The sequence below is a fragment of the Lygodium microphyllum genome, chromosome 17 (genome assembly GCF_053477565.2).
Source record: "Lygodium microphyllum isolate KBCC chromosome 17, Lygodium_microphyllum_v1.1.10, whole genome shotgun sequence".
Taxonomy (NCBI): Eukaryota; Viridiplantae; Streptophyta; class Polypodiopsida; order Schizaeales; family Lygodiaceae; genus Lygodium; species Lygodium microphyllum.
Genome location: NC_141151.1, coordinates 9,051,618 through 9,072,949, shown reverse-complemented (window position 1 = coordinate 9,072,949; position 21,332 = coordinate 9,051,618).

The following is a 21,332-nucleotide window of genomic DNA, read 5'->3' as shown; positions in this document are numbered from 1 at the left end:
AAGGCTACTATGAGGGAAATGCCTCACTGTGGATCCCTAAGGCCCCTATGACCAAAGGCACTAGTCCTACGCCACCCTCAAGCTTGATCAGCCCACGTCCCCCAACACCTCAAGACCATAGGCTGCAGTGCTCTCCAGAGCCTCAGCCATCCGACTCGTCTACACTTCGGCCCATGAGAGTCACACAAACCTATTGGCCCAAGCAACAGCCACCGTCACAGGTGGCATCATTCGACCAAGTCAACCCGACTCTCCGCAGCAAAGCTGACTGCAGCAGCCCAACTGTTGCGACTAACCCTAACCCACCCACCTTGCAAACAGCTCGATTGCAGGCTCAAGGAGACTCCCAACCGCAACTATGTACTGTCAGAGCCTCTAGTTCTAGCAAACCTCAACCACCCGTCGGCCTTATGCCCTCCTATGAACGGAAGTCATTTCTAGCACTAGCCGCCGCTGACCTTGCAGAGGACACCGGAGATGATGTGGTGGACTGCATTAAATGGCTCGATGTCACCTTTGTGTCACTAGCCCTCAGCTATGACCGCTTGGACTTGGGTCTATTAGCGGAACCCTTTGCAACAGAAGTGTGCAATATGCCTTGCTCTTGGGAGACTTTTGAATTCGCCTTTGCACAGGCTTCTCACTCTGTTGCTGAGTTGCTCGGTAGCGAGGTCTCCAAAGAGCAAGCCATTAAGCAACGCCTCATCACGTCATATGATCCACGCACCACTTCTGCTATAACTGACCAAGAGATCGCAAGGTTATCCCACCTTGCTGATACTGGATCACCCTTCTTGAGGCAGTGGTACACTCTTAGGTTGCAATGGGAGGTTGACGGATGTCGCATAATGACCAACATCGAACAACACCGAGCCATCAAAATGGCAGAGTATGATCCCACCTACATCGCGCCTACCTCGTATAGAGTGTTAACCACTCTTCGGGGCCGACCCATGGACGAGCATATCACTGGGCATCCCTATATTGATCGCCTCTTAACAGAGGAAGAGCTCCACATCGCAGGTCGAGTCGACTCTGGCGACTTCCTCACAGATGTCCTTACATACATCACACACGTAGGGATTTGACCCTTTGATCTGGACCGTGCCGCTCAAGTGGAATATAACCCCAACTTCTACACTTGGCTCCTGCACAAATAGAGTGACGCCCTTTCTGCTGTGAAAGCCCTTGGCCTCGCAACCTCCAATCCTGGGATGGATTCTTCTTTTCCAAAGGGGGAAGGGGTAATAAGGTGGAATGTAGTGGAATGTAAAAAATAAACAAAATAGAATCTAAAAAGTAAACCAAGTGTGAAACGTCAGTTAAATTTGAAATGCAAGGATAAGAGGTGACGAAAAAAGTCTGAAAGGCAAAGTTAAGGCCATGTTCAATAAAGTCTACTATGCTTTTATTCTTCCAGCAAATTAGTTATCAAAAGTACTAAAAGTGAAAATGGCTGAACGTGCAGGTGGCGATCATGGCAAGCCATGACAAAGCGGACAAGCTCCCCTTCTCGGAGGAGGAATAAGTAAAGTACGGCCTCACAGTGGAAACGAGAGCTTTCAACCAATTAAAGTTCCGCCACGTCTTCAACCTTGAAGACGTGGCCATCAAAGAGCCGGCAGTACGCCAAATCATAGAGCAGTGCCACCTGCAAAAGTACCTGGACGTAGTGGTCGGAGGGTGGATTACACCCAATGCACTGATTTCTTGCGCACCTTCAATAAGAATAGAGGCACCATCACGGTGCGCGACAATGAAGCCACCAGATAGGTGCAGATCGAGCTGACCCCCGAGTTGGTGGAAAGGGCACTAGGGCTGCCGAATAAGGTGGAAAGGAAGCCGAAAAGAGACATCTACGCCATGTTGGGGATGGACAAAGTGAAGGTCCACACCAATGACGGAATTAGCCTAGCGGACATCCCCAACCCAGAAATTCAGCTGCATGCAAAGATGGTGCACGCCTTGTTCTCAAGCCAGAGGTACAACAGCTTAATGACCCGAATCAATATATCTCTGCTTGATAGTATTGCGGCGCAATCGCTTGACGAGGTGAACCTTAATGGGTTCGTGAGGAAGAAAATAAAGGCTTCAGCTAAGGCCCTGGCAACAGGAGAAAGAGCCGTGGGAGGGGAGTCCCCATCGTCCCGATCAACCCGCAAGGCATCATCCTCCAAAGCCTCCACCATAGGGTTTGGAGGTATCCTTACGGATATCATCCAAGAAGCACTAGGGCAAGGACGAGTAGGAGAAGACAAGAAGGGAGGCGATGAAGAAAGTGACGAGTCACCGTCATAGTCCCTGCCTCACACAGAAGAGCAGCAAAGGTTGTCTAATGAAACGGAGATGGACGCAAACGAAGAGGGAGAATCCCAGGGCACACCATAGAGGCATGCGGAACAATGAACCAAAGCCCTGCATGGAAAAAGAGAAGAGGAGCGAAAGAAGAAGGAGAAGAAAGATCTGGAAAGGGCTCGAAGGGAGTCAGTCAAGGATTAGGAGGAGAGAAAAAAGAAGACCGAGGAGGAGCTGAGAAGGAAGGAAGAGGAAGAAATAGAGCTGGCAACCCATCGCTCCATCGAGGAGCAGCACAAAAGAGACGAGGAAGGCGTAGAGGGTCCGCACTAAACGGAGGCACCTGGTCCCAGTACCAATGTGCCGAAAATCACACCCCTCCCCCAGCAGAAGGAAAAGGAAAATATCCGATGATGCCAACTCTCCCCCTCTTCATACCTTCCATGCCAACCACTCCTATCATGACGACACCCCCTGCCACCGCCACCCAAGGTTCCACCCCAAAAGTCGACGAGAGCAACGTGGTCACTTGGCTACAATTCTTGGTGGAACGGGAGCTGGCAAGAGAAGCGGTCGTGGCCACCCCAGCATCAGGAGCCAAAAGGGCAGCCATGGCTAAACTGGAGCCAAGGCCGGAGTTGAAAAGGCAGAAAATAGAAGACGTTGTCACCACCACCACCATGCCCCACCCCCCACCTCCAGCAGGCCAATATGATGAATATGTTAAGGAGCTGCTCTCGCAGTTAGAAAGGGCCAGGGAAGAAAGGAGGACAGCCGTGGAGGAGCTGGCAGCAGAACGAGAATCACAAGCCGCTCTCCACCAGCTGGAGAGAACAAAGCAGATAACAGAATATCAAAGGGAGATCACTACGCTCAGGGAGGAAGCCAGCACTAAGGAGGCCGAGGAATTAAAGGCCCTGAAGGAACGTGACGCTGCTTGGGAAGGAAGGAGAAAAATCTTGATGGAGCGTCTCAATGGGGAGAGGGAAACCAATGCTCACCTTCGGCACAAGAATGATCAGCTATCTGCAGTCAACCTAGAAGCATAAAGCCAGCTTGACAAGATCAGACAGGAGGCTGCAGAGCTGGACCAATTAAGGGAAGAGCAGGTGCGAAGGATGCAGGTGAAGCTGGACCAGCTCAATGCACAGATCGCCGATGAACACTAAGAGCAGTCCTGCTTGCACCGTGAGCTCAAGGCCTAGTAGCAACAACTCATGGCAATGACCCTCCATCAGGGGGAGAGCCAGGAAGATATGGAAAAAAGAGCAAAAGAATGGGGTGATCACAATGAGGGGAGAATATGGGACTTAGCACGCTGGCTAGCCAAAGTCGAAGGAGACAGGGTGCTTGCTGAGAATCAGGCAGAGGCGGCCCAACTCTTCATGATAGCCCAGCAGCACACCTTCCTTAATACACTGCTCCACTCCACCAGATCAGAAGAAAATGAAGCCAATGATCAGCTGCAAAAGAAACTAACCATTGCACGCAGAGTGCTAACAACAGGCCTGCATGTGCCGCTGCAGTTGGGAGGCCCGCCATAGAGCCTAGGGGAACAAAGAAGATATCTTGCACAGGTAGGCCTGACGGCGCAGGAAATAGATAAACTCAGTTTCACAGAGGCGAAGGCACAAGAAGACGAGCAAGCAAAAGGGGGTGAACCGGAGTTCGATCTGGGACCTCAGGAGGAGGAATACATCCCACCACCCCCTCAGCCACAACAAGTGGAAGTGCAGCCCCCTGATACGTCTGCTGAGAGAAGAGCAGCCCAGGCTAACCGCAGGAAGGAAATGGTAGAGAAAGCAAGGAGAAAGCTGAATGTTAGACCTATTCCAAGACAGCCTGCCCCTCTCCTACCACGCCATCAAGATCCCCCTGCTGAATTCCATGCCGAATTGATTATCTAGGAACAACAGGAATATAACCGCGACCCCTTCGACTTGCGCTTTGAGTTTCCTGCTACCTTGAACAAAGTACTGCACATTCAACTTGTAGAGGTTGTCATCGCTATGGGTGCAAGGCTCAAGGCCAAGTGGTTAACGGAGCGCGAGGCCCACCCAACTGCTTGGGGAGTCGAGGACCGCAAATTTTGGTAGGATAAAGTCCTCCAGGTGCCTAGATCAGTGGAAGGCTATAATTGCCAACCTACCTAGAGGAGACGCATTTTTTACGTCAACCTTGATGCGTGGATGGCATTTTGCAACACCCTCCCTTCTGAGAGAAACAACCCTACTTTTATGCCGTATCCTCGAAGGGTAGGGGTCGACTTTAATCCATCCATCCATGGTAGGTTCGACTTCCCTATTATCTATAACACCAATAGCACCTCCCATAGGGATGCCCTCCTCTTCACCCTCCCTGATTTGTACAGCTCTATAGATAGATTTCTTAGCGAGTTCACCTCCTGTCCTGACCCCGCCTTCATAACCACTTGTAATTATCTTAGACTAATTAGGATCCTAGTCCACCAAGAGCCCGCACCCCAAGAACACCACCTCCCACCCCTCTATTTCGACCCTAATGCCATAGACAGCAGCACCATGACTCGCCTCATGATGCGCGCTTCTCTTTTGCCATCTTTCTGTGTTGCACTGCTCAAAGATATGAGCGACAGCAAATTCACCCAGTGCAACCACCCCTTCCTTTCTACCACCACTCTCAAAACCCGCCTCAACCTCAAGGGCTACTTGTTGAGTCGAAGATTCCTTAACAAAGCCCCCCGCCCTCCGCCATCCCCTACCCGCCATTCAAATGACAAGGAATAAACTCCCGTCATGCCCTTGTATCGCTTGTCTCCATGTATACGCCTCTTTATGTTATTAAATTTAAAACAAAAAACAAAAAACAAAAAAAGAAAAAAAAAAGAAGAAGAAGAAAAAGAAAGAAGCACCACAATCACCGCACCTAGGGTTCTCCCTAGCCCCCTCCCCACTTCACACTTAGGGCACATCAAGGGCAGGACTTCCAGACTTGTCACCCTAAGACTTGCACCGCACCTCCAACAAAGCACGAACTGGGTCCTCAAGTGTGGGATGTTACCAAGGGCTTGCCCAAGGTTAGAACCATCTCCTAGTTCCACCGCCATGGGCACCACACACTACACAGCGAGATAGACACACCCCTTAGGGAGTGCACAACTTTTCTTGTAGTTTATGTTCGAGTTTCAAGAAATGGCTACCCGCAAAAGAGGATCGCCCACGGCATCCTTTAATGTTCAAACCTTCTTTTCATGTGCCATCATCTAGCCATCTGCCTCTGACCAAGTCAAGGTAGAACTGCCATTGCCATAGATCTTGGAACCTCATCGTCCAATGATCCATGCCCAATGCCTCAAGATCTACGGATCGCTTATTGATTCCACAAGCCTGAAGACCTTCAACTCAAAACTGAAGACTTTCAACTCAAAGACAAGGATCTTCAATCAAAGCCACGGATTTTCAAGGCAAACAGCGTTCGGGGGGTTTCTCCTGAATAAATCCCTCCAATACCACCCCCCTAAGGGATTGCTTATTGCTTCAAGCATTTCTGATACTCAAAAGACAACCGGCTACATAAGGGGCGCCACAACAGTGCGAAAGGTGCCGAGTATCTTCATGAAGCCTAAAGCACGCCAGAATCTTTCCTGGTCATCGTCCTTAAACCCCATCACTTATCATTCACCCAACCACATTGGAAGCAGTGTCACCCACCTACCTATTCCACCTAGCAACCGACCTAACTAGCCACTACGTCCCACCGCAGTGCCATGAGACTGACACTTGGCTAGGAGGGGGTAATGTTACCGTGCTTCCCGCAGCACAGAGGAGCAGAAAATGGAAAAAATGGAGATAGCAAAAAAGGTGCAGGATAAAAGTAGAAAAAAGTGCCTTGACCGGTAACCAGTCCCTGAAAATTGTAAATGTTCAGGCACGACCCTCAGAAAGCCTCGGTGTTGGCCCGAGACAACAAAAGAGAAAAAGGGCACACCATTAAAATGTGGGAGCGCCCCTGAATCTTTGTAAAAAAGTACCAGGATCGTTCCTGTGCAAAGTGTACGCATTAGTTGGGAATAGGATAAATTAGAATGGTGGGAAATGGGAAAAAGGGCCTAGGCTACAGCCGGCCATGTAAAAGAAGGAAAAGGGGATGACCGCCCAAAAAGGATTTAGGGCTTTATATATAAAGTTGAAAAGTGAATGAGAAGCTCATTCTTTGGTGTGTGGCAAAAAGAGTCTTCTTCTTCCTCTCTTCTTCTCTCCTTCTTGCTTGTGTGTGCTCTTGAGAGAGGGAGTGTGAGAGTGTGAGGGAGTGAGGGTGTGTGAGAGTGAGGGATCAAGAGGGTGAAGCTCTTCACCATCTCCTCTTCTCTTCTTCTCTTCTCTTCTCTTCTCTTCTCTTCTCTTCTCTTCTCTTCTCTTCTCTTCTCTTGTGCGCTCGGCTATGGAGGATGAAGCTTGGAGATGGAGGAGGCTTGACGATGCTTGAGCTAGCATCAAGAATCGTGGAGCTACCAGAGTGCAAGGGAGAGGAGGGTACTCGATCGAGCATCAAGGTAAGCTCACTACACTCATAGGATCGACGGTGCATCGGCTAGGTGAGAGATAGCCATTAGAACTCGCTTGGAATGCTTGAAACAATAAGCGGTCCGTGGGTCTTGGCGGTCGAGCGAAAGCTCCCACGCCTTGCATAGGCTCCTTGCTCCCAACTTTTCTTACCAACAATGTAATAGAGACCCAAGCCATGCTAAACAACTTCCACTTGCCCACAGGTGGCATTTCCAGGCCCTTCAACAATCATCAATGTGCTAAGATTATTCCATCAAGAATTTCTAGACCTCTCGTTCCAATTGTTACACACCGACCTAGTGATACCCTTGTCCATTTCATTGAAGAACTAATGAATGAGGTGGAAAACATGAATTCTTTTATATGTTACAATGACAAATGACATTTGATACTCATGGACTACTATCCTATGTCCTAGATTGTCCACAACATAAGGTAAGTGGTAGTAAGTGATAGTGCCATTTGGTTCTTTGAGCCTATTCACAATGGAAATGATTAATGACAAATATAGTATTCCCATTCCTATGCATGGCATCAGTTGTGCCAAAGTAAAGTTAGAGGAGTCAAGATTGCAAGCCCTACGATAATGAATAGATAGATCATTAGTAAAAAAAATCACCAAGAAAATAAGAGAGTTGAACTCAAGCTTAAGTGTGAAGGGTTCACATCACCACCCAAAGTAGAGCTACAGCCTCTAGCTTCAGTAAATTGGGCTTGCAAAAAGGATATTTCCACTTTTTGGGCTTCTAGCAATTTAATCAGTGACTCCATTTGTTTGAAAAGATCTGAAAGAGTTTTCTTAGCAAAGACAAGCTCAGTATTAGCCTTATGTACCTCCTCCTTAGATTGTTGCATCTCCTCATTGAAAGAAGAGTACAATTGTTGAAGACAAGTTGTAATTGATATTTCTATGGAACTTTGAAGGTCCTTACATAGAAAATGAATGGCATCTCCTATCACTGGGCAATGTAGAGAAGGAATTGGTATGTCCAAAATACCATCTCTATATGCCCTAAATAAATTTGTAGCTGTAAGGCATGCAAAAAAGGTATTGCTTGATGTGGCAGGAATTAACATTGGAGGAACTGTTTCAACCACTCACTTTAAGCACTTCCTTTGAATGACCAAAGGAGGAGGGGAGTCATGAGCTTCAACAATAGTTTCAGAATCTACAATAAAAGGAGGAGGAACCACTAGAGGATTATCAAGAGGTGGTGGAATTTCCTTTGCAGGGGTAGATTATGTCAGGAAAATATATATGTAAGAATTATATGTGACATTAGTCACATTACCTCTAGTCACCCTGATAAAGTGTTGATCCATTTTGGTAAGGAGATAGGAACTTCAATCAATGGTCATGCCCTTGAGCACCATTCTAGAAGTAGTGAATAATTCCTTGGATATGTAATTAGATGAAGTCTTGGCAGGCATAAACATGTCCTAAAGGGACTGACACAATTGTTCCAAAAGGGATCAGAGATCATGAAAGCATAAACTCCAAATGTAGTGATCACTCGTTTAGCATCCAATAAGTCCTTAGTCTACCTCTGTAAGAGCTTCATAATGTCCGCATTGGAAAAGAGCTGGTGGGCTATTGGAAATGTTTCTCCATGGTACGGAAGAGACAAAGCCTTCCCCAATCCTCGAGGTGTCATTAGGACAATGGTACCACGAACAAAATCAGACTACTTGCTATATGAGGTTAAAAATTCATCACACAATGTTGGAACATTAAGAATGAGTGGCAATGAGAGACCCAAAAAATGGGATAGGTTGACCTTAGTAATAAGTTTTGATTTTGACAATTGAGAATAATCTCGACTACCTAAAGGAATATATTAGACTAGGGGAGGAGTTCGAGGTGCCATTCAGATAAGAATAAAACACACATATCACATAGATAGACACAAAGGAGGCCTGTAAAATGATAGAACAAAAAACAAATAAGATCTCATTAGAGTATCAACTTGTATACAACACAAAAGACCACCTTAAGCAAACCACATCTTAGAAAAAATTTGGCATGATCTTACCAACACATGCAATCGATAGCTTCATAAGATGCAAACATATAGGCACCCTGATGTCTGTATCAAGTAAGAAAATAAAAAATATATACACATTGTAGCATAGAGTACATTAATGTGACCATCAAAATAGAAGAAATACTACAAACTACACCACACTGATACTATAGAACCGAGATCAGATTGCACCTGACAATATGGATGGATTAAGAGATTGCATCACCTTCATACCCACATATTGAATTTATTAATTAGATGAGAGATGTATAGTGAAGATGGATCTAGATTTAATGATAGGTAAATTTTACTAATTATTAACAATGGGTGAATTTTTTATTAATTGATCAACCTTAAAAAGAAATGCAATATTTATTTTATTATTTAAAGAAAATTGTTACGTATTCATGGTGCATTAAATGAACCTCAAACTTTGAATCTAACTTTGAAGGTCTCTAAATGTACATTTATTTTTACAAATTATTGTGTGGAGCATTTTTTTTTGCCAACGTGTGTAAGAGTAATGACTGGTTCATTTTATTACAAATTTCAAATGTGTATGTTTAGCGCATTAAGCACATGTAATATGAACGGTGGGTTTATTTTATTTTATTTAAAATGATGTGTGTTAAGTGTGAATTTGCATGAAAAGAATGATTAGGTGGTTTATTTTATCAATTAAATGTGGTTTGTGATGCACTAAAAGAAAATAAAATTTTGATACCTATAGGGTGTGTGAATGTACCATTATCTGAATGAGTATACAAGAAATCAATTGATGGAGAGGAAACCACGACCACGAAGCAATCCAAAAATACAATTCCACCAAGTTGAAAATTTACAGCTTGAGAAAAAAATAAAAAATATCATATGTAATATTTTTAATATATTTTAGATTTTAGAGTTCTTTTTTCTATTTTTTATTTTTTATTGATTATCAAGTTTTATTATTGTATAAGCAACAATTAAAAGGTTGAAAATGAGTCACGAAAATATATTGGGTTTTTTTACAAAAATTAAATAATTTTAAAGCTATTTTTTGAAATTTAGGAAATATTTAGGTTTATATTTTATTTTTGAATGTTTTCTAAATTTTTATTTATAATTTTCAGCTTGTATTTATGATACTTTTTTAAAGTGAAAATTTGGGTTGTTTCTGATGCGATTTTTTTGGATTTTTTTGAATTTTAATGGTTTGTTTGGATTTTTTTAATGTTTTTATTTTTTGTTAGCAATTTAAATTTATGAAAAGGCATGTACCATGATTCGCAATGCTGTGCGTGAACAATAGCAATCCCATGGCACTGTTGAGACCCAATATGCGTCGTCATGCGTGAACGATAGCTTAAATAGCATACATGCTTGCTAATAAAAGCCAGGTACACGAACAACTCTTAAAGGAGAAAAAAACACACGCAGGCCTCCCATGGGATCGCGTACCTACATAGCAACAAGGGCCTCACAAGGGGTTGGAGTTAGTTTTGGGTGGTGGTTGTTTGTTGTGTAAACAAGGGGGAAAACGGGGGCCTAGAGGAAGGGGAGGGAGTGCATGGGTGGATGGGTAGGAAGGGTGCATGGGTGGATGGGTAGGAAGGGGAGCTGGGGGGGAGCGAGGATGTGCTTGTGAGGGGGTGGGGTTAAGTGCGCAAGCAAGCATTGTAACAAACTTTTATCTTATAAACGTCTGGGTGTTCTTCCCTCCACCCGAGCCTTGTGCTTACATAATACAACTATTCTCTTTCACTCTCAAAACTCTTTTGCAAGCTATTCTCTTTTCTAGCAAAGTGCCTTCTTGTGAGCAAGGTGGTGGTTTGTGACCCTAAAGGGATCATAGTGCCAAACTGTGGGTGATGAACGAGAAGTTGGGCAAAGCACTCCACGCACTCCTAATGCGTCACACTTGGTATCAAAGCTCTCCTCATGTGAAGGATAGGTGTGGGAGCTATTCAGGCAGGAAAGCTAGTTGTGGTTCATCAACATGGGTGGATGCAACAAGAACAAAGGTGGGATTAAGATGATCGGGATGAGATCTCGGTGGCCCTTGGAATCGGGGCAACTAGACCTCCAATTGAGGTAGATGAAGGATATGCAACTGAACCTGAAAATGAGATAGAAGCAGCACTGCATGATGGAGATGTGCCTCGAGACTTCGACAATGATGGTGATCATAGAAGGCGTAGAAAGAAAGAAAAGAAGGATCAGGATGATTCTTCATCAGATGAACTAGGGAAGTATAAGCCCCAGGCGCACGAGAAAAGTACAAAGGAGAAAGGGACTCTGTGAGTTTGAATAGATGGATTTGTAAAGTGGATGGGTACATGAGGCTACTCAAAGTCTCAAGCAAATGGAAAGGCTTTGGTAGTGGCCCAACTATTGGAGGGTGATGCTTCAAAATGGTTGATGTATAAAGAAGAACAATATGGCAGGAAACTATCATGGGATGAGTTACAAAGAAACATAAAGGGTTACTTTGTACCAAAGTATGAGCCATTCAAAGTCAGAGATGAATGGAGAAATCTGAGGCAAACTGCTAGGAAAATGAGGGACTATGTACAAAAATATAGATCTCTAATGCTATAGCTTCAGGACATGGATGTCACCACAAAGTTACATGGTTTTCTGTATGGGATGCAACTTGGGCTCGAAGGGAAATAGAAAAACAAGAGCCAAGAAGTGTAATGGAGGCTATGACCATGGCCGAAAGGTTAACATATTCTGATTGTAGACAAGGCAGGGTAGGTCGTGGCAGCTCTCAAGGGGGCAACACTACTTCTGCAAACTCAACATGGGGAAATAAACACGGTCAAGGATCTTTTCAAAGTAATGCATCTGGAAGCAGTGGATGGAATAATAGACAACCCCTCAGGCTAGAGTACAATGAGGGAACTCAGTTTGAGTCAACTCCAACAAACAGTTCAACCAGCTCTAGAACTACCAACTCGAGAGTGGGCCGAGGGAACTACACAAATAGGGGAGATTATGGAGGGGGAAATAGATACAATCAAGGTAGAGGAGGCCCATTGTCTTGCAAGATATGTGGGGGACCTCACTTCACACGAGAGTGTCCGAGAGGTGCAACAACCTCAACAAGTGGGTCTAGATTTGCTTATGCACATGCAAAGATAGAGGGACCAAATCCACAGTAATGGAAAGCAAAGGCCAAGGTTAGAGTGTTGGGGTAAAACTCTCATCAACCATGCCTACTTCCATTCCGAGCATCACCAACATGTTAGTTCAAGCTAAGGTGGGGAATCAACCATAAGTGATGATGGTGGACATAGGTGCAACTCACAATTTTCTATCCCCTCAAGTAGCCGCTCGACTAGGTGTGAGGCCTACGAGGGTAGAAGGATTTGAGGTGTCATTTGTAAAAGGGAAATACAGATATTGTGAATTAGCAAAAGATGTGCCAATTCAGATTGGGCAATGGCAAGCAAGCTTGAATTTCATAGTGGTTCCGATGGATGATTTTGAAGACATATTGGGCATGGATTGTTGAAGACAACCACGTCGTGCAAATAATGGATCTAAGGAAGAATAAGATCTACTTACAAACCCCACAGGAAGTGGTGTGGGTATCGTACTTCCGCACAAGATGCAAGGGCCACAATACAACACCGATGGGCAATGAAGTAGATGCTAGGCTGGTGGTCACAAATGTGAGCGACACAAGGAGTACTCTAAAAGACAATGCCATGCAAGTATGGGTCCCAAAGGTGCCAGTAAAGGATCAAAAACATGAGGAATAAGCCAAGAGCTTACTAGAGATAGAGTTGGCGAAGGACCAAGCTGAATCAATAGAGACAACTAAGGTGAAACATGAAGAACAATTGGATGTTCACTGCCAAGAAACTAGAAAAAGAGTTGAAACATGGGGGCCAACCATGGCTTTGTATGATGTAGTTGATTGAAGAAGAACTAGTGATTTAGCAAATCATTTGGACAATATGAGATGAGAAGGTGAGAGAGGTATTGAACAAGTTCCAGGATGTCATGCCTGATCGATTGCCCCCTGGGTTGCCTCCCTAGAGGAGTGTAGATCATAGGATTGATCACTTGCCAGGAGTTCAGCCCCTAGCTAGGCCAGTACAGGATGACAGGCATGGAACTACTAGAACTAAAGAGACAACTGGGGGAAATGGAAGCATCCCAGCACATTTGACCCAGTAGGTCACTGTATGGTGCTCCAGTGGTGCTATTTGTCAAGAAGAAGGATGGGTCTCTCAAATTGTGCACAGATTACATGACTCTCAATAAATCAACAGTAAGGAATAGGTACCTTATGCCAATGATAGATAAATTATTGGATCAATTACAAGGTGCATGATACTTCAGTAGAATTGACTTGAGATTAGGGTACCACCAAATCAGGATCGTGGAAGGCGATGAAGAGAAGACGACATTCCGAAGACGGTATGGTAGTTATGAGTGGCTAGTTATGCTAGAAGGACTCACTAATGCACCAGCTACCTTTTGTGAGCTCAGGGATAAAGTGTTCATTGACTATTTGGATGACTTTGTGATAACATACGTTGATGATGTTTTGATCTATAGCAAAACTCTAGAAGAACACTTGGAACATCTGGAGAAGGTTTTTTCTAGGCTCCAAGCAAACCAATTCTGTGTCAAGCCTGAAAAGTGCGAGTTTGCAGTGCAAGAGATTGAATTTTTGGGCTACTTAGTTACAGAAAATGGCATTGCCATCGACCCCAAGAAGGTGCAAGCAGTGAAGGATTGGGTTGCTCCTTGTAAGGTTGGTCAAGTTCTGGGCTTCATAGTATTCTGTCATAGGTTTATTCAAGGGTATAACAAAATCACGGCCCCACTGACAAATTTGATAGCCAATTCAGCTACTTTCCAATGGACATAAAGGGAACTACAAGTTTTTGAGTAGCTCAAGAGTATGATGATTCAGGTCCCAGTGTTGAAGATGGTAGACTTTTCTAGACCCTTTGAGGTCCATACAGATGCTTCTAGTTATGCCATCGGTGGAGTGATCATGCAAGATGACCATCCAGTGTGTTATGAGTCAAAGAAATTAGATCCAATAGAATGGAGATGGGCCACACATGAAAAAGAGATGTATGTAGTTGTGTATTACTTGAGAAAGTGGGGACATTATGTACATGACAAACCAACAAAGGTATATGCAGATAACATCTCTCTCAATTATTTCCAAACTCGGCCCAAGCTGTCTCCCAAGCAAGCCAGATGGTAGAATTTCCTAGCCGAATTTGACATAGAAATTCTCCATAAGCCAGGCTCCTCCAATAAGATGCTTGATGCTCTAAGCAGACAAGCAGAGTTACAAGTTATCAGTTTGGCTGAAAGCAGATTTGGTGCTCAAGTGCAGGAGAAAATGGATACAAATGAAGAAGCACAATAGCTGCTAAAGGACATAATAGCAGGAAGTAACCCTTGGGAAATATACAAAATGAGGAATGGCCTCATCTATTATCAGGGAACCCTTTATGTTCCCAAGAATGATTATCTCTGAAAACAAGTGCTCTAGAAATGTCATGATAGCCCTCTAGGTGGTCACTTTGGTCAAGTGCAGACATTCGACTGCCCTAAAAGATTTTTCTATTGGCCTAAAATGCGGGAGGACGTATGAATGTACCTACCCTGCTTGTCAAATGGTGAAAGCATAGGGGTTGGATGAATCCAGCAAGTAGGGGAACTTCAAGAGATGTTGATTCCTTCTTGTCCTTAGGATGTGGTTAGTATGGATTTCAGAACAGATTTGCCAAAGAGACAAACAATTCGTCAAGGACAATTTTGTAGCTAAAATCGAGCAATTATGGCCAAGGGAAAAGTTACTAGGGTAACCCTCAAGGGAATGGGAGAAGGCGAAGACCCTACTTTGGAGGCAAACATGGAAAGAGCAATAGTGCATGTTGCCCTCAAATAAGAAGGGACCAAATCGCCATTTCTCAATTATCTAGATCCCTGCAACCTATCAAGCTAAGGCCTTCAAATTTTTGATTTACTATGGAAGCACCACAAAGAAGCTCAAATACTTGAGCTTGAGTTTAGGATTTATCTCCTTGGATAGGATCTCTTTTATCATCAGAAGGACTTTACTTCAAGACAAGACTATGCATACCATCAAGTCAAGAACCTAAGAAGAATATACTTTGGGAAGCCCATGATTCCCCATTCTTAGGACACCTAGGCTATGCAAAGAATCTCAATGATGTAAGGAGAAGCTACCATTGGGAAAAGCTAAAAGGAAACGTACGTAAATATGTCACTGAATATCTGAGCTGCCAACGAGTAAAAGATAAACATGTCAAAATGTTGGAAAAGCTCCATCCACTTGACATCTCGCAAATGAAATGGAAATTTGAATGAAATGGAAATTTGTCAGCATGGATTTTGTAATTATATTACCCTCCATCCAAGGAGGATATAACTCGATCCTAGTAATTGTGGATATGCTAACTAAGGTTACTCACTTTATGCAAGTCAAGACCAACTACAAGGCTTTAGATATTGCAAGGCTCTTTATGAAAGAAATCTTTCAACATCATGGATTACCTAAAAGGATCATCAGTGATCATGATTCTCTTTTCACATCTCGTTTCTAGAAGAGCTTGTTTGAAGCCATCAGTACCCAACTTTGTTTTAGTACAACTTATCATCCCCAAATTGATGGTCAGACCAAGCGAGTTAATCAATGTCACTAAAAACATACTTAGAGCTTACTACTCTATAGGGAATCTAAGTGGTGGATACAATACTTACCCCTGGTTGAATTTTCTTACAATGCATCTTGTGATCAAAGCATTCAGATGATTTCATCCCAAGCATTGTACAAACAAGAATGTCTTACTCCACTAAACTTTTCTGACTCTACCCTAAAGGTAGAAGCTTCCAAGAAGATGTTAAAAGAAATGGACAAGTAGGTTAAGGCTATCAGGCAAGAAATCCAAGCTACCAAGGATCAACAAAAAGCATATGTTGATCGACAAAGGCAAGAATGGACCTTCAAGGAAGGAGACATAGTTTTTGTTCATGTCCATCCTAAGAAGAGTTCCTTACCTCTGGGCAATTCAATAAACTAAGCCCAAGGTATTGTGGGCCATACAAGATTCTCAAGTGTTTGGGACTCAATGCTTATAACTTCCTAAACGTTTGAAAGTTCACAATGTATTTCATGTTAGCCTATTGAAAGGCTATATAGCCAACCCTGATCATGTCCTGGATTATCAACAAGTTGTAATGAAAAGCCAAGGAGTCCTTTCCTTCAACATGATAGGATACTTGATGTAAAAGAACACATCCTCAAAATTAGAACCCTTAAGGAATATCTCATCCAATGGAAAGGCTACCCTAGAAGAGGATGCCACTTGGATTGATAAGGAAACTCTATGTAAGTAACATCCCTAGTTTCTTTCAAGATGAGGATATCTCAATTCCTCTAAATGGAATTCGAATCAGCGTCAACATCGCCACCATTGTCACCCTTGAATCCAATGACCAGACCATCGCCCATTGCTGCCACAATCATCCACTTGTGTATCCTGCAATCAAACTCATAGCAACCACTGGAAGTGGAGGAGAAATCATATAGTTGGCGGCCATCACGAGAGAGAAGGAGGGAGAGAGCTAAGCCTGTATAAGCCTTAGCTAAGACTTCACAAGAGAGTTTTTTTATTCAGTAATATTTTTCTTTTGCGCACATAGAGAGAGAGGGGAGAGGGGGTGAGAGGGAGAAAGAAAAGATAGAAGATGAGATTGATGGGGAGAGAAGAGGGAAATAGTGGGATAGTAGGAGAAGGAAAAGTAAAGAAGAGAAGAAACGGTAGAGAAAAGAAAAAGAGAGGGATATAGAAGGGGAAAAGTAGGAGAAAAAGAGAGGAAAAAGAAGAGGAGCAAGAAAGAGAAGAAGTAGAAGAATGGGGACAAGCCATAAAAGAAAAAGAGAGAAGGAGACAAAGAGGATAAAAAGAGAAGAGAGGATGCAAAGAGAGAAGAGAAATAAGGAAAGAGAAGGACTAGAGGACAGGATAAGAGAGGAAGGAAGGAGAATCGTCATCATCTGTTCATCGGTATCTCTCAAAGAAGCATCTCTTCCATCTACAGAAACTCTGTCCACACCCCTCTAGCCTCTAGTACCCATTGGACAACTCCATCTTCCTATGCAAGGTTCTCGTCTCATAAAGACCCTACCTAGTCGCTCAAGACTTGTAGCTACACCCTTCAAGTCCAATTTGGGAGCCTAGCGTGCAAGAGGATCCACATCCACGATGGCCCCGAGGAAGCGAAGCTCTAGAGCGAAAAGCACTAGAGCATGGAACCACAAGCACAGATAACGTGCCTTCACTTGTGAACCAATCCCAATTTCTTTCTATAGAATTAAGATGTGTTTAACACAAAAGATGGAAATATAGCAAAGTTTTCTTCAAATTATAAACAAGTGTTGCGTTTAGGAAATAAGTTTTGACATAAAGGAACGAAGGGATGAAATAGGAATTATTAATTTAAAAATTAATTATTAAAATATGAAAAAATAAATAGTAACACAAATAGATCAGGATAATAGAAAATAATGCAAAATTTAGGGTGAGTCGAAGAGTAGTCAAATTTAAACAAATTTTAGTGAGAAGTAGTTATACATAACTTCAGACAAAATTTAAGGCGTCATAAGTCACCTAGAGATTGGAAAGGGAAGGTTTACTTTAATCAAAATCAATTTGTTATTTTGATACAAAAATAAGTTAAGTGTATAGAAAAAACTTTTTCTTTTGATTGAATAGATTATACGTGATATTAAATGTTATTAAACAAGATAAAATTCTTGAGGAAAAAATCTTAATATATATACTCAATCCATTGAGAAACCTTAGGGTAACTAGGATAGACTCCCATAGACCTATGTAAAGAAAGAAGGATGATTCTTATTTGAGGAAGCAAATCCAAGGATTCATCAATCCTTTTCCCAAAAATGTTAAAAACTTAAACCCTTTAGGAAACATAGTACACTTTGATAACTTACTTGGCGACGATCTCAAAGTAAGTTCACACTAGAAAGACTCCAAACTCTTGATTTGGCTTTCATAAACTAACCCAAGATTTAGCCCCATTACATCAACACATAGAAAATCAACCTCTCAATCAAGGATTGCAATTAGATTGAGTATCCAATCTTCAATAAGATACTTAAACAGAAAGAGGTTACCAATCAATGACCTAAACAAATCAAGTAAGCTGATTAGAGCCAATGAAAATTTTGGTAAGGGTTATTAGCTCGAGACTTCGAAAATCCTATTAGCGTCTAAGAGAAAGAGAGACCAAGTTGGAAGGTAGAAAGGATTACCTACTAGGTTAAATCATATTTTTGATCAGCATCATGTTTGTGGTTTCAATAGTGCTTGCAAAAGATTACTTAATACACTTGGAAAGACATGTTGTACTATTTAGGATTCTAATTGAATCTTAATTACAATAGGATAAAAGAGTTGTGCTAGACCTTCCCCAAGGTTAGCTATGAAACCCTACTTCAAGGGGGTTAATTTTTATTGCCTCATAGAGCTGGACCGTCCCTAATGACGAGAGGTCACTTTGTAGGAATCATTGGACAAGAAGAGGCAAGGGTGCCAAGGGGCTTTGGCTAGTAAACCCCTTAGGCTCCTAAGAATTGCCTAACAACCCTTGTGTGACTCTAGATGGACTTCCTAAGACCCCTATTACTAGCTAAGGGTGAAATCTTGGTGGAAATAAAACCTTGAAGTTATTCTTTCGTATGAGAAAAAGGTGGAATTGTATAAGGCTCTTCAAGTTAAATAGAAGTTGTCTTTTTCAAAGAACCATTTTCTTTTATTTGAGTGTTGCAATCCTACATTACGTGAATGAACCCTATAATCTAAAAAATTAATTAAAGAAGCTAGTTTTATATATTTAAACATAAGCATGAAAGGTAATTAGTTAACTAAACCCAACCAATGGAGGGAAGCGAGGGTGAGATTCCTAATGAATCTGTCCTAAGTTTGACCTAAGGCAAGGTGGTCTCAATGAGTCGAGAGCTTCTCCACACTTCAATACGTTAGTTAGAAATAAAACGTTGACCAAGTAGAAATTAGCTAGAACCCTGACTCCATATCATTTTAGGGGACTGGAGTGAGACTATGCCCTATGGGCAGAGGGGTCAATAAACCTATACTCCCCCTCGTTTCTCACTCTCTTTGAATCAAGCACAACACAAGTTGGCTTCAATTCAAGTGATCTACACAAGCAAACTCTTGAAGACCCCGACGCAAGACAAACCAATAGGTAACCATAGCTTACTTTAGAAGCCCGGATTTAGGCGGTCCTTGTGGGTTATGGCAAAAACCTTTCATTGCAAAGTGGACTTGAGAGAGCCTAAGCAATAAAATTGAATTGTGTTGCTTAGGAAATGCCTCTCAATGGACCACTAAATTGTGCTCCTACAGAGAACTTTTCAATCAGGCATGTTACAAATAGTATCACATCTACACCTGCCTCCTACCCTTCTATGATCTAGATCTATAGCCCAGTTAGAGACTCTTATGCTTTCAAGATACAAATACTTTGAACCAAAACAACTCAATCATCTAAAAGAAAATATTATCTTGATATTAAAATTTTGAGAAACAAAGCAGTACGAAATTTCAATTATTAATCCTTATAACAAATTCCCTACCCTTGCATAAGTCTCCTCAACAAATACCAAAGGAGTCCAAAAAGAATTGGCAAACACATTATATTGAGCTCTTGTCTTGCTTTTCCATGCTCATGACATGGGATAGAGTATACAATTGCTACTTGCAATTTTAAAGGAAGAAGAAGCATGCTGGTTGCTCCAAGACTACCATTGATGTAATAGAAACCATAGAAAATATCTCATTACAACACCCAACACAACACAAAGGCTCTAAAGAAGGGAAGGCTACCGCAACTAGCTCCCCCCAAGTTCTAACTTTTGGCCACATCCAAAGTAATCACCTCAATATCCACTTGGGTTTCCTCATCCTAGAAACTCTTTACTGCAACCTCCTCTTCTCTTCTTGACTCACCTTCTTCGTTTCATGCACTTCTTATAATTTCTCTAGCCTACTTATTGTCCATTCATGGAAATTGCTTCAATTGTATCATTGCTTCTCTTCTCAACCATGATCTCTTCTTTGGCTATATCTCCAACATGCACATAGTTGTTGCACATTTGTGGGAGTATTATTATCCACCCATTTTCTAAGGTTATTTTTCTCTTTATTAAGGTTGAGGTTCAAAATCACTAGTTTTCTTCTAATCACCTAGTATTCAATGTGTCCTAAGCACAGCTCTAGCATCTTGACACTTAAAGCAATTACTTTTGGACTCTTGTTTCTGCATAAAACCTAGGATATTAGGGTTTTGAATTTTCACCACACAATCTATGTAGTTCCCACTTCGAGTGTTGGCAATTGTGTGAGAATTCCCATTAAGTGAACAACTAATCTAACACGTTTTAATTAACAAACCCCCGATGGGAAAAGAGTTACATAGTGCTTAGCTTGTTAGGCCAAAATAATATGATCTAAGAAATGATTGTTTACATCTCATTATTGTCCATATCACATGTTCTTAACAATTTTGCAACTTCTCGATACAATCCAAACTTTTACTAGTGACTTATTCCACAACTGAGTGAATGTATCATAACCTCAAATTTTTTCCTTGTAAATATATAAATGACCTATTTTGATTGTGTATAAATGCTCTTAAAACATAGAATCCACACACACCACAAGGGTCCAACCCCTGCAACACTTGGAAGCATTGCCACATTTATTATGTGGGGGAGGTACAAGATACAAGCTATGAGTTATGATCCAAGGTAAAGTGGTAAGAAGATCAGATTGTGATCAAATTTTTTTAAATTTTCAATCTTCCAACCTAGAACCAACTTTATATTGCTCTCAACATTTCATCAAGTGAATGCAAATTAAGAATCGATGACAAGCAATGCAAGATAAACTTGAAGAAGACATCACAACAAGGAGAACCTCTTGAAAATCACAAAATGCAACATTAAATATGCAAAGACCAACCTTAAGCCTCAATGATCTTCAAAGCAACGCAAGAATCATCAATTTCAAGATCCTAACTTCTTCAAGCCAAAGGTACCTTGACTTCTATCTCAACGATAATCGATTTCCTTAAAAGAGTTGCAAATTGCTCCATCGACACCTTAGGTATTCACCAATGAATCCAATTCTTCTTCAACACCACCTTCACCAATATCAAAGCTTGTACTTCAACTATCTTGGCTCAGTGTTCAATGTATGCACTTGAGTGCACAAACCAATTATCAAAGAAGAGTTCGCTATATTTAACCACCCTCACTAGCTCTCACTCCCAATTCAATCAATATGAGGTTTGAAGCCTAATTGTATGGCACTTTGCTTATTCATTTATTCAAACAAAAAGAAAACAAAAACAACAAATATGGATCCATGACACTATA